Source organism: Hyperoodon ampullatus (genome assembly GCF_949752795.1).
Source record: "Hyperoodon ampullatus genome assembly, chromosome: 10".
Taxonomy (NCBI): Eukaryota; Metazoa; Chordata; class Mammalia; order Artiodactyla; family Ziphiidae; genus Hyperoodon; species Hyperoodon ampullatus.
This window is the reverse complement of record NC_136923.1, coordinates 27,598,729-27,615,103: the sequence shown is the minus strand read 5'-3', so window position 1 is coordinate 27,615,103 and position 16,375 is coordinate 27,598,729. Positions and strand designations below refer to the sequence as shown.

General features: G+C 40.1%; 1 protein-coding gene across 18 annotated transcripts in view; it reads right to left on the bottom strand.

Annotated features, from left to right (window-relative positions):
- CADPS (calcium dependent secretion activator) overlaps positions 1-16,375 on the bottom strand; it is a gene marked incomplete at both ends in the record, with an annotated part of 485,811 nt that overhangs the window by 373,444 nt on the left and 95,992 nt on the right. The window lies entirely within an intron of this gene.

The following is a 16,375-nucleotide window of genomic DNA, read 5'->3' as shown; positions in this document are numbered from 1 at the left end:
CAGCCAAGGTGAGAGTGTTTACACCATGGAAATTGGCAAATGCTACAAATCAGGGTTGGATTCTTTTTTTTTTTTTTTTTTTTTTTTGTGGTACGCGGGCCTCTCACTGTTGTGGCCTCTCCCGTTGCGGGGCACAGGCTCCAGATGCGCAGGCTCAGTGGCCATGGCTCACGGGCCCAGCCGCTCCGCGGCATGTGGGATCTTCCCGGACGGGGGCACGAACCCGTGTCCCCTGCATCGGCAGGCGGACTCTCAACCACTGAGCCACCAGGGAAGCCCAGGGTTGGATTCTTTTGTTTTGTTTTTTGTTTTGTTTTTATTTTTTTGGGAGATGGTTTTTTCAACACACCATTGCACAGACCCCTCAGGTGGTCTGAAATATCCTGCTTTACAAAGATATAATAAACAAAACAGTAAGGTACTGACATAAAAATGGACACGTAGATCAACGGAACAAAACTGAGAACCCAGAAATTAATCCACGTATATATAGCCAACTAATATTTGAAAAGGGAGCTAAGAATACTCAATGGGGAAAGGATAGTCTCTTCAATAAATAATGTTGGAAAACCAGATATTCACATGCATAAGAACGAAACTGCACTCCTATTTACACCACTCACAAAAATTAATTCAAAATAGGTTAAAGACCTCAATGTAAGACCAGAAGACTACTAGAGGAAAACGCAGGGTAAAAGCTCCTTGACATTGGTCCTGGCAGTGATTTTTTGGATATGACACCAAAAGCACAAGGAATAAAAGCAAAAATAAACAGGTGGGACTACATCAAACTCAAAAGCTTCCACATAGCAAAAGAAACAATCAGCAAAATGAAAATGCAACCTATGGAATAGGAGAAAATATTTGCAAACCATCTACCTGATAAGGGGTTAATATCCAAAGTATGTAAGGAACTCATATACCTCAATAGAAAAAAAAAAGAATAAAAAAGTGCAGAGGACTGGAATAGACAATTTTTCAAAAAAGACATACAAATGGCCAGCAAGTACAAGAAAAGGTGCTCAATTTTACTAATTATTAGGGAAATGCCAATCAAAACCAAAATGAGCTATCACCTCATACCTGCCAGAGTAGCTATCATCGAAAAAACAAGATACAGGTATTGGCAAAAGTGTTGAGAAAAGGGAACCCCATGAACTGCTGGTAGTAATGTAAATTGGTGCAGCCACTGTGGTTCCTCAAAAAATTAAAAATAGAAATACCATAAGATCCAGCAATCCCACTTCTAGGTATACATCCCAAGGAAAGGAAGTCACTATCTTGAAGAGACATCTACACTCCCATGTTCATTGCAGTATTATTTACAATAGCCAGAACATGGAAACAACCTATCTGCCCATCAATGGATGAATGGATAAAGAAAATGTGATATATGTATGTATACACACACACACGTGTGTATATATATACATATGTACGCACATATAAATACACATACACATATATACACATGTATACATATATATAACATGCACACATTGGATTATTATATACACAGAGACACACATAGACACACACGTTGGAATATCATTCAGCCATAAAAAAGGAAATCCTGCCTTTTACAACAACACGTATGGACCTTGAGGGCATTATGCTAAGTGAAATAAGTCAGACAGACAAAGATAAATACTGTACGTTCTCACTTATATGAGGAATCTAAAAAATCTGAACTCATAAAAAGACTAGAATAATGGTTACTGGGGGTTGAGGGGTAGGGGAAATGGGGTCCAAGGGTGCAAACTTCCAGCTATAAGATGAGTAAGTTCTGGGCATCTAATATGTATAGCATAGTGACTATAATTAACAATACTCTATTAAGTACTTGAAAGTTGTGAAGAGAGTAATCTTACATGCTGTTACCACAAGAGAAAAACAGTAATTATGTGAGGGTATGGAAGCGTTAACTAACCTTATTGTGGTAAGATTTCACAATATATACATGTATCAAATTGTCACATCAGACATCTTAAACTTATATATATTTCAATAATATCTCAATAAAGCTTGGGGGAAAATACCCTGCTAAGTGCAGCATGGCAATATACAAAGGTTTTCAAACTTTACTGTTGTTACATTCATGATCACATGAAAGGTGATATTTAAGTCCAAGATACACTTCCAGGTTGTGGCATAGATAATTTGGGCAGTAGGTTATGTGTAATTCCCTGCCTCATCAAGCCCGCCTTTCTTCCCCACGTAGGAAAGCATTCCTGAAAGATTCCTATTTATTCTTCCTCCTCCATTCTTTATCTGGCTGTGTCCCACTGTCCTTCAGTCTCAGCATGAGCAGTGCTAACTTATGAAGCCCTTCCCAAACCCTAGCCTACATCTTCCTGCTAAGTCATTCCAGGGCACATCATTTATTCTAACTACTTGTTAGTTATGGTCAAATTTGTTAGATGATCTGCCTTTCCTTGCTATTTTGTTCTTTGATGTTTCCCCAGGGCCAACTTAGTGCTTTAATACATGGCAGGCATTCGTGTTAAATGAATGAACGAATGAAGTGTATGGAAGACAAATTATTTTTGAATATCCTTTCATCAGTTCTAATTTATCTAAAAACAAAGTCAGCTAAAAACTTTACTCTTTTAACCATTATTTATGCAAAGTCACCCTTCCTAATTGACAATGGGACACTGTGAGAACTGCTGCTCTAGTAGAAAGAGGAAAAGATCATTCCAGGCTCAGTTCTATCGACCATTGTGTCATCTTGGAAAAACCACTTATGTTCTCAGAATTGGCCATAGACTTAAAAGCCTTTCTGGAATAGGGCCGGGTTTAGATAAATGAATGTTATCCTTTCTGGAATAGGGCCGGGTTTAGATAAATGAATGTTATCCTAGCCTCAGTTTTCTCACTTGAAAAATGATGATAATCCTTATTACTCACTACCTTGGGATAGTTATAGCTATTCAATGACATGAGTTCTTTAAAATTATGAGTTTGTATATTCATTTAGAGTCATTTTGCATCATCAGAGTCAATGTAAGTCTTGCTAGTAGAAAGTAAGTCTTGCTAGTAGAAAGTAAGTCTTGCTAGTAGAGAATAAAGCTTCAAGCCATAGGAGGCTGAAGCCTCACATGAGCTTTAACTCCATCAGGAAATGAATCAAAACAGACTTTTGAGAACAGACACAGATGAAAGTTGGGGTGCTTTAGCTAATTTTTGTACTTTGGGAGAAGTGGGGAATAGTGAATTTGGGGGCAGATATAGAGGGGTTAGTTTTGTATCACATTCATATTTGTTTTGTTCTAGAGCACCACTGCCCAATGTCAGTGTAATTTTACATTTTCTAGTAAATTTACATTTTCTAGTCACATTAAAAAAAGTAAAAAGCAGGTGAAATGAATTTTCATATACTTTGTTAGACCCAGCATGTCAAGATAATATCACGTTGACATGTAATCATTAGAGAAATTATTAACGAAATATTTTACATTCTTTTTTTACACTGTGTCTTTGAACCTAATGTACTTTACACTTAAAGTACATCTCATTTCAGAATAACCCCATTGCAACTTTTCAGTAGCCACATGTGGCTAGTAGCTACCATACTGTACAGCGTGGGCCTAGCGCAAGGAATGAACTCACTTCTAAGCTGCTTAAGCTTTCCTGTTCTGACCCAATGATATTGGTTATCAGCGGAGTTATACAGAAAATCATAGTTATTTTGTATGTGCTTGGAATCATTTACACTGAAATATCAGTCAGCGGTTGATTTGCTCATAAAAATGACATCATCACATGAATTTCTTTTACGCAGGCGGATTTAAGTCTCAAACCTTTACAGCATAGCACCACCAGAGGCATCTCACAAAATTTCTTGCTCAGAATTCCTTCCAAGTCTGGATTCATACTAACTCTGCATGATTTGGGGGGTGGGATGGAGTGGGGTGATGGGGCAAGAGAGGGAAGGGAGACCCATAAACCGTGCTTTTGCCTTAAGTGCTTAAGTAATTTGAAATAAAATAAGGTGCACACCATCTGAAGGATAAAGATTGTTGACCCAGGCCAAATCCATTATCACTCTAACCATTTGTTAAATAAGCCTAGTGTTCATTTATTTTAAGAAATATTTACAGAGCACCTAGCCCCTTGCCTGGTCCTGCCCCAGGCCCTGAGGTCAACAAAATACATTCGACCTCTCAACTCACCGGCCAGGGCTAGGCACTGGGGTATCAGCATACCAAAAACAAACAAAAGTATGGTTTAGGGTTTCAGAGGAGAGAGATTACAGACTATAAAATTCACAAAACGAAATTTGAAAAATAGATATATGTATAACTGAATCACTTTGCTGTACACCTGAAACTAACCCAACATTGTAAATTAACTACACTATGATGATATAAAATTAAAATTTTTTTTTAATTACCACAAATGGGATGGTTTAAAAAAAAAAAGACTCAAAAAGAGAAGGTCTCCAGGAACATTCATTTCAGTTGAGTTCAGAGAACTCACATCATGAAGCCCCACAAAACATACCCCACTTCCCTGGATACCCCAAGTTCCAGGCAGGAGAGTTAGGGACACGGATTATCGTAGCAGAGCTATGTTTGCATCTGGGCTTGACACCTGCCCATCCATGTTCACTGCTTTTCTCACCACTAATTTAACAAGCATAGTGTCCATTTAGTCAACTCACTAGCTGTGTCTCACTAGGCAAATGGCTAACCTCTAGACACCTCAGCATTTTTTACCTGTAAAATGGTGCCAGTAGTGACCTCATACAATTGTTGTCAGGATTAACTGCGATACGTAAAATATCCATTGCAGAACCTGACACAGCATGTACACTCAATGAACATCAGCTGCTGTGAAGCTTGATCCTCTTCTTTGAGTCTTCGCCTTGAGAAAGGCAAAGACTGTTCCCTTGAGAAAGCATGCCCGTGGGAAAATTCCACATGTATCTTCAAAATCCAGCCCATGGGCTCCTTCCCAGACTTCCCCAGCTGGAGTTTTCTACTTGCTCAGGGCTTTGTTCACAACCCTAAAGGCACATGCATCATGCTCTGGAGTAGTTCTTTACTTAAACACCAGTGCTCAGAGGCAGGGTCAGGAGTTGAGAATGTAGGCTTGGGGTCAAAGGGATATGGGTTCAAATCCTAGTGATACCACTCATTTCCAAGATGGTTGACCTTGGGAAAGCTACTTTCTCTAAGCTTTGGTTCTTCAAGTATAAAATGGGGATTATAAAACCTATTTCTTAGGGTTGCTGGAAAGATGAATAGGAAATGGGATGATGTACCCACGGATCTTAGCACACTCTGGGACAAAAGAAGAGTCCACTGATAAGGGGCAGGCCATAGACTACATGCCCCAGGGCCCTGCATGATATGGCCTCTGTCCACTCCTGGCTTTGTCTTGTCCCACTCTGCTCTCCAACGACTCTGCTCTGGCCACACTGGCCTCTTTTCTCCTTCTCAAATTCACCCTAACCCTTCTTGCCCAGGAGCCTTTGCACATGCCGTTCCCCCTGCCTGAGTTGCTCTTCCCCTGCCTCTCTCCATGGCTGCCAACTTCTCCCCCTGAAGACTCAGCCTACCCAGCATGTCCCACAAAGGTCTTCCCAGACCACCCTGCCTACCATGATGCTCCCCCAAACTAATCTCTATCAAGTTGCCCTAGACCCTATGCATTTCCTCCACAGCCTTTATGACAGTATTTACCTTTTTCTAAGATAAATTTGATTGAATTATAACCTGCATGTAGAAAAATATACCTCATAAGCACAAAGCATGAGAAATCTTCACAAAGTGAACTTTCCCATGGAACCAATCCTCTTATCAAGATAAACAACATGACCTGGACCCCAGAAGCTCCTGCACGTCCCCAAAGGCATTACCCCCCTCCAAAGGTAAACTTTTCTTTTTTTTACATCTTTATTGGAGTATAATTGCTTTACAATGTTGTGTTAGTTTCTGCTGTATAACAAAGTAAATCAGCTATATGTATGCATATATCCCCATATCCCCTCCCTCTTGTGTCTCCCGCCCTCCCTATCCCACCCCTCTAGGTGGTCACAAAGCACCAAGCTGATCTCCCTGTGCTATGCGGCTGCTTCCCACTAGCTATCTCTTTTATTTTATTTTATTTTTTATACAGCAGGTTCTTATTAGTTATCTATTTTACACATATTCGTGTAAATATGTCAATCCCAATCTCCCAATTCATCCCACCACCAACCACTGCCACTTTCCCCCCTTGGTGTCCACACCTTTGTTCTCTACATCTGTGCTAACCTGACTTCTATCATCACAGATTGATTTTGTCTCTTTGAACTTGATGTCAGTGCAATCAAGCATTACGAGATTCTGGCACATGGTTGGGGGTAGCAATCATTTGGTCATCCTCAGTGCTGAGTAGTACAACATGGTATGACTCTACCACTATTTATCCATTCTCTTATTGATGGACGGTTGGGCCTTCTTTATTTTACAATTCTGCTTTCTTTTCATTGTCTATCTCCCTGTAAGAGCATCTGTTTCACAGGCACAAGAAGCACATCTGTCTTGTTTACTGTTGTGCTTCTAGTGCCTGGCACATAATGGGCTCTAACCAATTATGTGTTGAATGAATACATATGCTTACTGAGTGTTTAATATATCCCAGGCACAGTATTAAGCTCTGAAGATATAAAATGACCAAGGCACAATCTTAGCTCTCTGTTTTCTTACAGTATAGTCAGAGATCATATTCATTTTTGATTCCTTAGCATCCTTTTGCTGACTGTATAAGTGAATGAAAATCTCTCTTAAACTCGCTTAAATAACAAGTCTAAGAACCGATCTGTAAGATAGAATTTATCTCTGGGTAAAAGTAACTGATCTAGATAGGATCGAATCCTGAAGGTGACCTTGCATGAACACACCAAGATAATCTGCCCAGAGTAACTGACGGTACAACTGTAAACAGACAGACAGGCTTCTATGAGCCGCTTACAAACAGAATCCTCCTAAAATAGAAAGCCATCTCAAAGCATTCAATATGTAAGGAAACCACTTGTGCATCAGATCAGAATTCAGAATTGAAGTAATGAGTTCCAAGAGCAGAAAACCTGAACCAATGAAAGGTAATTATTGCAGAGAGAAGTGCTGCAGCAGCAGCATTTGCTAGAACTCTTCAAGCATTCTTGGTTCAATCCACCTCATTAAGCAAGGCCTGAAAATTCCCACTGCATTTCAGGCAGTTTTTAATCTACTGCAGCATTCTGGAGAAGTGTGAAATGGGATCCACAGTGAAGAGAAAACCACACGTTCTAACTGCTGGTCTCAGGAGAGGCAATGTCGAAGTTAGACCAACTCAGGTCAAATCCCAGCTTGAATACAAGTCCTTGGGCACATAGTTAACTCTGGTTTTCTCCTCTGTAAATAGGAGATAATCTTATCTACCTTGTAGGGTTTTTGTGAAAACTAGATGACATAATATATGTAAGGTACATGTAGCATAGTATATGACACAGAGTAAGGACTTAACGAATAAACGAAACTAAGAAGTATTATTGTTAGGATTTAGTTTTTCCTTTCCCCTTTCAATCGTTTAATTTTATTTCAATGCTCCTTTTTTCCTGTTTATTCAGTCATTTGAAGTTACATTTACCCCCTCTTGTTCTTCCCATTTTAGAGGCTGAAAAGCCAAGTACTTTTTTCCTGTCACCATTGCAGCTATAGGTAGCCATGTGACAGAGGCAGAAAGGTATTGAGGGTCTTCTGGAAAAGCTTTTGAATGAAATCCTCATAAAAAGGAACCTATCTGGGTGTATAACCTTTTCTTTTCTTGCTGCCTCCCTCTTCTGCTGAGAATACAAATATACTGTCTAAAGCTGTGGTGTCTACTGTGTAACCATGAAGGAAGGTTGTGTTGGTACTTATATTTTTGAGGAGCTGCTCAAATATTTATAAAATACCCATCTCTGGCCTTCTCATCATGTGAGAAAAAAAATGAAGTGATATTTGTTCAAGTCATTGTGTTTTTTCTTTTACTTGCAGCCAAATGCTTTCCTAATGTATACATATGACTTTTTCTAGGCATGAAAAAAAGCATACTTCCTAAGGTGCTGATTGGTTAATATGCCTCCTATGAGAGTAGCAATTGTGTTATGAAAGAGGGAAGAAGCAATGCTTACCCAGAAAGAATGACTCTAAAATGGTAGCACTCTAAGCATAGGGAAAAGGTAGTAGAAAATCATTTGGGGTGTTCAAGAGATGTTTCAGTTATACACGTACATGAAGTCCTTCTCTTAAGTATAAGGTGAGCACTATAGATTACAATCTACTAATGTGAGCTACGTTTTTTCTTTTTTTTTTTTTTTTTTTTATTTATTTATTTTATTTTTGGCTGTGTTGGGTCTTCGTTTCTGTGTGAGGGCTTTCTCTAGTTGTGGCAAGCGGGGGCCACTCTTCATCGCGGTGCGTGGGCCTCTCACTATCGCGGCCTCTCTTGTTGCCGAGCACAGGCTCCAGACACGCAGGCTCAGTAGTTGTGGCTCACGGGCCTAGTTGCTCTGTGGCATGTGGGATCTTCCCAGACCAGGGCTTGAACCCGTGTCCCCTGCATTAGCAGGCAGATTCTCAACCACTGCGCCACCAGGGAAGCCCCGTTTTTTCTTTTTTAAAAAACAAACTATTATTCCATTACAGAAAACTGACAAAAATGTCAACAAGTACTTTATTTTTTATTATTTTTTAAAATCACTCATTTTATTTATTTATTTTAAATTTTCTTTATTTATTTTTGGCTGCCTTGGGTCTTCGTTGCTGTGTGTGGGCTTCTCATTGTGGTGGCTTCTCTTGTTGTGGAGCATGGGCTCTAGGTACTTGGGCTTCAGTAGTTGCAGCATGTGGGCTCGCAAGCTCTAGAGTGCAGGCTCAGCAGTTGCGGCGCACGGGCTTAGCTGCTCTGCGGCATGTGGGATCTTCCCAGACCAGGGATCGAACCCGTGTCCCCTGCATTGGCAGGTGGATTCTTAACCACTGAGCCACCTGGGAAGTCCCTCAACAAGTACTTTAGAAGCTTAAGTTAGTCTAGAGAGATGAGGACAATGTTTATTTAATTTCCTTTCCTTGAAGGTTATCAAAATTTATATTCGTCCATTAATTTTATTCATAAATAAAATCTCCTCTTCTTACAACCAGACTAAAATATATTCTACCCTAAATGAAGTCTTGCTTTTAGGAAAATTAAAAATCATATCATCCTAACCAAGTATTTACTTATTTCCCTAAAATTTTTATCACCTTCTATATTATGTATAATTATACAACATATCCTAAAAAAAGCTGTTTTATGTGAGTTTTGTTCACTTGCTTGAGGAAATAAATCAATTTGAAAGGCTTCATCACAGAAAAATATGACAATAATTCTGAAATGTACGCTGAAAGGGCAAAAGTATTGAAGAGGGAGAAGTTATGCTGGGGCTGTAACTCTGGCTTTCTCGTTGGAACATGATTTTCCTAAAATTCAACCATTCAAGTAATGTTTTCCTAAGTATGCCCTCTCTATATACCAACCATACTACTATTTACTTTAAATTTTGTCCTGAATATATTTCAAATAACTTCATTTTTAAACTGAAACTCTAAGCAATAATACCTGTGAAATCACAGGTTTTATGTACTAGCTATAGCTAACACAGATATGTATACTATTATCTTCTATCCATCTACCACATTTTTAAAAGTGCTTCTTTAGAAAAAAAATTTTAGGGTCTTCCCTGGTGGCGCAGTGGTTGAGAGTCCGCCTGCCGATGCAGGGGACACGGGTTCGTGCCCCCGTCCGGGAAGATCCCACATGCCGCGGAGCGGCTGGGCCTGTGAGCCATGGCTGCTGAGCCTGCACGTTCGGAGCCTGTGCTCCGCAACGGGAGAGGACACAACAGTGGGAGGCCTGCGTACCGTTAAAAAAAAAAAAAATTTTTTTAATCTGCAATATATAAAAGTTCTTGCTCCTTTTTTAAAGTTTTAGGGCAGCAGCTAAATATCTTTAACTTAATTACTACCTTTAAAAATTCAACTTGAATTTTTAAATCATTAAATAATAGAAACACCAACCAACTGTGTTATTCCTAAAGACCTATTTGGGCAGGAGAAAAAGAACGAAGCGTTCTATGACCCAAGAAAAGTGACCTTGGGAACAGAATTTAAACACGAAGCTGGAATTCTCTCAGAAAATACTTATTTAGTAGAAGAGGAAAAAAATTAGGAAAAATGAATTTAGAGAATGAGACAGACTAATAGTTGGATTAAAGATGGGATGAGAGGAGGTAAAGGATACAGGTAGAGGCAAAGAAGGGAAGGACAAAGTAGCCTGTATACACACTGCAAAGCTCTTAAAAGTTGGATCAAATGTCCTATCCTTGAATGCAACATTTATAGTTTTTTAAAAAATAAGATTATATTTTTCCAATTTGGAAGCACTCAGGCAGTATTCACCCAGAATCTTCTGACAGGTGGTCAGATATGAATTCTTAGACTCAAAGTCCTCATGGAGAGTTGTTCAAGTTGCCACGAGTCTCAAATATTTTGGTTTCAAGTCTCTTTACATGTTGAAAATTTACTGAAGACTCCAAAGGAGCTTTTGTTTATGCAGTTTACATCTACTGATATGCACTGTAATAGAAATTAAAACTGGGGAGTTTAAAATATTGATGAATTAATCAAAAATAACAATACATTTTCTACATGTTAACCTAAATAACACTTTAATAACTATATTTTCTTAAACAAAAATTAGTGAAATGGCTGGCAACATGATACAGTATTGCAAATTTCTTTCAAAAATTAATAGAAGACAGCTGGATTCTCAAATCTGATTCTGCATTCAATCTGTTGTAATATGCTGTTTTGGTTGAAGCATGTGAAGAAACTCTGGCCTCCCACAGATACGCTGTTGGAAAATGGAGGGATATTTTAATAGCTCTTTGAGAGAGATGTGGATTATCTTTGATACTATACCAAAGCTCAACTAGTGGTACTTTCTTAAAAGTTAGTTGCAATGTAAAATTGAAAACCTCATCAGTGACCTTTCTGTACTCTATTACATTAAAATTCATTGGTCTAGCTTGCTCTTTGAATGAATCATTTCCCCATGCATGGTTTTTTAAAAGTATCATGCATTGGTTATAGGGAAATAGTAGTTCATTGAGTTATGAAAATATTTCAAATATTGATACATTTCATTACACAATATCAAAAAATCGTGTTATTTATTATCATACTGGCATCACTAAAGAAGCATTTAGGTGTTAGGAAACTGTCAAGCTATACTGGTGGATGGAAAGATCAAATTTTATCACTGGCAAAAAATACTATCAATTGCTTTTCTTGAATTAACAGGCTACCTCCATTCATTTTCTAGAAAACATTGACAAAACAACTAAATTTGCATAACCTCCGTTTTTCTTTTCTTTTCTTTTTCTTTTTCTCAGTTGTTCTTTCAAAGTAAAATTGATGCTCCATTACAAAAAACATGGCTAGTTCATTGGCAACTCAATCAGTCCAGTCCCTTTCCAGGAGACAACCACTGCTTTTGTTATGCAGTCTGAGTGCTTTATGTATATTTACCATTTCATTATACAGAGTATTAAAAGGATGTACTCAGGGTCAAATTTTAATGAAATCAATAATGTCTACCGCTTCATCAAGAAGAGTATCCAGGGCTTCCCTGGTGGCGCAGTGGTTGAGAGTGCCCCTGCTGATGCAGGGAACACGGGTTCGTAACCCCGGTCCGGGAAGATCCCACATGCTGCGGAGCGGCTGGGCCCGTGAGCCATGGCCGCTGAGCCTGCGCGTCCGGAGCCTGTGCTCCGCAATGGGAGAGGCCACAACAGTGAGAGGCCCGCGTACCGCAAAAAAAAAAAAAAAAAAAAAGAAGAGTATCCAGTGAGTCTGGCAGTTTTTAAACAGTGAGTAAGTGGTGGTAAGGAAGACAATCACTAGTATGGTTTGGCACTAGCAGTTTCATTCACCATGGCTTTTGCACCATTAGTGCACATGTCAACACACTGGGGCAAAAAAGCAAATAGTGTCTTAGTATTGCTAGGGAAATCATCTTGTAGACCCCCAAGGGTATATGGACCACACTCTGAGACCTTATCAGAGTGATCTAGTGAATCACCAAATTTGACCAGCTATTAGTGCTACCAGGAAGGCAGCCAGGAGGAGAGTGGAAGGGTACGATCTTAGAGAGGGAAGCAGGGAACAGAACGTGGGGCAGGGTCTTACGTGCCTAAGTGCAGAGTTAGGATTTAACTCAAAGTAGGATGGGCAAAAACCACTGAAATGTTTCCTTCATGACATGTCAAATCTGACATGATTAGAGAGCACACAGGATCAGAGAACACTCATGAGTTCTCAGGTTCAGAGAAGAACCAGGAGAAGGTTTCACGCAATCTAAATGACATCTAAGGAGAGGAGGGTCTTGAATAGTGTCTAAAATCTTAGTTGGCAGAGACAGGAATACTGGGGAGAAGAAAGGAGGGTCAGAACGTGGGAGAATGAATGAAAAGGGCATTCATGATGGGATTACAGAAGGAGAGGAGAGAGAGAGATGAGAAAATGTGAGACCTATATGGGGGGACAGAGTAAGCATTTCTTTTGTCAGTTTATAATTTAAACCGTGCTGACAAAAAAAAAAAAAAAAAAAAAAAGAGGTGCTCTCAGCACAAGCATCCAGCGTGTACAACAGGACAATCCAAAAAAAAAATAAAGTCACAACAACCCACTGGAAATGGAACGGCAGATAGTTCCACTTGGCTGGAGCCCAGATTGCAAAGGCCAGCACGGCAACACGTAGAATCACAAAATCACTGAACACCAGCCTGAGTCTTACGAAGTTGAATAGTGAACATATCAGTAGAAAAAGCTGAAAAAATCTGAATGCAGTCTACATAGAAGTTATAGAAGATTCTTTAACGTAACACCTCACAAACGGGGGGGGGGGCTTCACCAAAACTGATGCACATCAGAACCTCGTCCTGTCGGTCATGACAGTGAAAGAATGTACACTAGATCAGCAGTTACCATCAGGCTACTGTGGTATCTGGAGGGACGTGGAGATCTTAACTGGTTCTAACAATCTCCGTCATTACGCAGAGTGGCAGAGGGAAGAAATAGGAGAAAGTCGGGAGGTTTTCTGAAGCTGGGAAACACTGAAGACACAAGTGCAAACCCTTATATAAACGATGGACTTTAGTTAATAATACTGTATCAATATTGGTTCATCAGTTGTACCAATGTCCCACACTAATGCAAGATGCTAATAATAGGGGACACTGTTGAGGGAAGGGGGGATGCCGAGTATGTGGGAACCCTGTACTCTCCACTCAATTTTTCTGTAAACTTAAAACTGCTCTAAAAAATAAACTAGGTTAATTAAACACACCACACCACACACACACACACACACACGTGCAAGTTTTCTATACAGGGAACCAAATATAGCAGCACGCACAATGCAGCCCTAGGCCTGCAGGGCCTGCAGAGGGGAGAACAGAAAATCCTCCCACGCAAGCTTGTCCTGAGATTCAGAGCAGCAAAGAGTAAAAAGCCTTCAGTGCTCTTGAGTTCCACTGCCCAACGCCTTGTTGCAATATGAACCAGCTGGATTGGACAGAGATTTCTGAAGACCTTTCTGCATCCACAAATGAGTTCTGGCTTATTAAAATGACATTTCTTATTGGCTCAATTCCCTCCCCCAAGATTCTGTTACTGATCATTTAAAAGCATCAGTGATGTAATTACCCTTGCTCTATCCAACAGAGAAACAGTGTGAGTTCCTTTTGGAAGTGGCTGAGAGGGTAAATTTCCTGCAGTTTGAGTGATAGCACTTTTCCTAACAAACAGACAAGCAGTGTTGATTTCACAGGTGGGGTAAGCACGTGGGCAGACTGTATGGAATATTACTGAAATCTCTTTAAGGAAAGTTGCTTTTTTACCCATTGTAATATTTGCCTGCATTTGGGGAAAAACATGCTTTTATGCTGTGTCTAGAACATTGCCCCTATGGGCAGTAAGAAGTCGAATTTCATTTTTCTGTAAGTCCTCACAACTCCACTGACGCACTGTTCTTTTTTTGGCTATTACTGCCATTGGAGGGCATTTCCTTCTGTCTTCTCCCTTCACTTTCTTCACTTGGCTAAACCTCACTTTTCTGGCAAAATGCTAATAAAGTCACCTCTCTCTGATGGCCCCTCCTACTCCCTAAGCTAGGTCCCCTCTGTCTGAACTCCCTCCTCCCCTGCCTCTTTGCATTTATTAGAAATTAACATAAAGCAAGAACTTGGAGACAGGCAACCTTGGGTGAGAGGACACACACTTATCTACTCACATACACATAACCAGGAGGCTCGTCCCAGGGTAGACTCCACAGTCTCCCTCAGGAGTGTTCACTGCCCTGAGGGCTCACAGCAGACAAAGCCACCAGCCCCGTGGCAGCTGAGCTGGGTGTTGCCAAACACAAGAGCAGTGAATCTGCAGGTAGGAAACACTTGAGGGTATGTCAGGACGTGCATGCATTGACACACTTCCATTTAGAAATACAGAGAAGCCTTTCCTACACAAACCTCCTCCTTTCAAAGAATAGGCAGCTTTGAAGTTGGGTGTGGAAACCCAGAGAAGAGCAGATAATGTTGGGTCAGCCTCGTGGGCCTCTGATATACCAGGATGAATGGAAGATGACACAGTGGACACCGAGCATGGGTAGCCGAGAATCCTGGAGCAGAAATAGAAAGAGGGGCAATGTGGGACAAGGCTTCTGCAAAGAGCAGAAGGCTGGGAGGGCACAAAGGACTGGAGTGCAGAGGAAACTACTCCTGGGGGCCAGGACATGCTGTGTTGGTAGAGGGGGGCAGATGGCAGTGGGAGTGATCCGAGGTGTTCCTGGAAGCCATACACAAAGCCAAGCAGACCACAAGATGGCAGAGGTGATACAGAGGCTGGACATTCCAAGTCTTAGAATCTCAGAGACCACCTTCTGGAAGTTTGCCTCTTTGATTTTAGAAATTAATCATAAGAGAACAGAGTAGGCTTTACATCCTCCGCTGCACTAAAATTTCTTATTTCCTATTGGTCTCCGGATTTGATTGACTGAGTTTTGCTTTTGTTTTTTTCTTAGTTCTTTTTTTTTTCTTTCTTATTAGTTATCTATTTTATACATATTAGTGTATATATGTCAATCCCAATCTCCCAATTCATCCCACCACTACCCCCACCCCCCATTTTTCTTAGTTCTAAGAAGCTTTTTAAAAAAAACCTGAATATCAATTTCTAATCATCCATACCCTAATATTCCTCACCTCCCTCTAGTCTCCCCCAATCTCCCACCAATACTATGCTGACACCTGCTCTACTAAGAAGTCTGGACTTTTGGTGAGGGTAGAGAAGAAGAGAAGCATCATTCTGGAACTGGCTGAAAAACTCTAGAAATGTCCAAAGGTAGGAGAAAGAAAAAGAAGAAAGGTGAGAAGAAAAAAGCATTTCCCCCTCTTGGTAATTTTTGCACAAGGCAGACTACTGGGCCATCCTTAAAGTTTAATATCAACACTGACCAAATTTCTGGAGCCCAAATTCATTCATCCATCTATTCATTCATTTATTCATTCATTCATACATTCAAAGAGTTATTTATTGAGCATCATTATGTGTCAAGTGCTGTTCTAAGCAATGAGGATTCAATGGCAATTTAAAAAAGAAAAAACCTTGCCCTTTAGGAACTACCATTCTGGATTACCCTCATGATACCCAATGGATGGTATGAGCTCATGTCCAACATTTTACTTAATGTATAATAAAAGAAGAGGTAAATTCTGACTTATAATTTTCCAGACAGTCTCCAAAGGGAAAAAATGTCTTCATGGGTCAAATTTGGCTATGAAGACAGCCAAATTCCTTTCTATGGAAGGACATACAGAGTTGTATTATGTAACCCTGGACAGGAGGAAAAATAGCCAAAGAAACAGTCTTTGGTGCTTAAGCATTGCATTTGAGGAGTTTTGAATATAGTCTAGATTGTTATCTTCCTAATAGCACCATCCTTCCAGAATATTCCTGAGGTTCCAAAAAGAAACCAAACAACAAAGAGTGTGGCTCTCCTTGAACAAAAGTGACCCAAGTGACAAGTCTGAGATCTGGGGGAGTCTCACTGATGTGTGTGCTTCTGGTCTGTGCCCCAGTAAAAGGCTGAATTAGTTTCAAGCACAGCTGGGAATGGTGCACCCCAAGTTTTTCCACCATCAAGAACTTTTATTTTTTCCTCCAAGGAACCAAGTTTTGAAAGTTGTCTCCTTCCTAAAACCCTGCATTTGACACCTAACAGTCTTTTCTCCTTTAGTTTTATTAATCAAAGGCCAAGTAAAGTT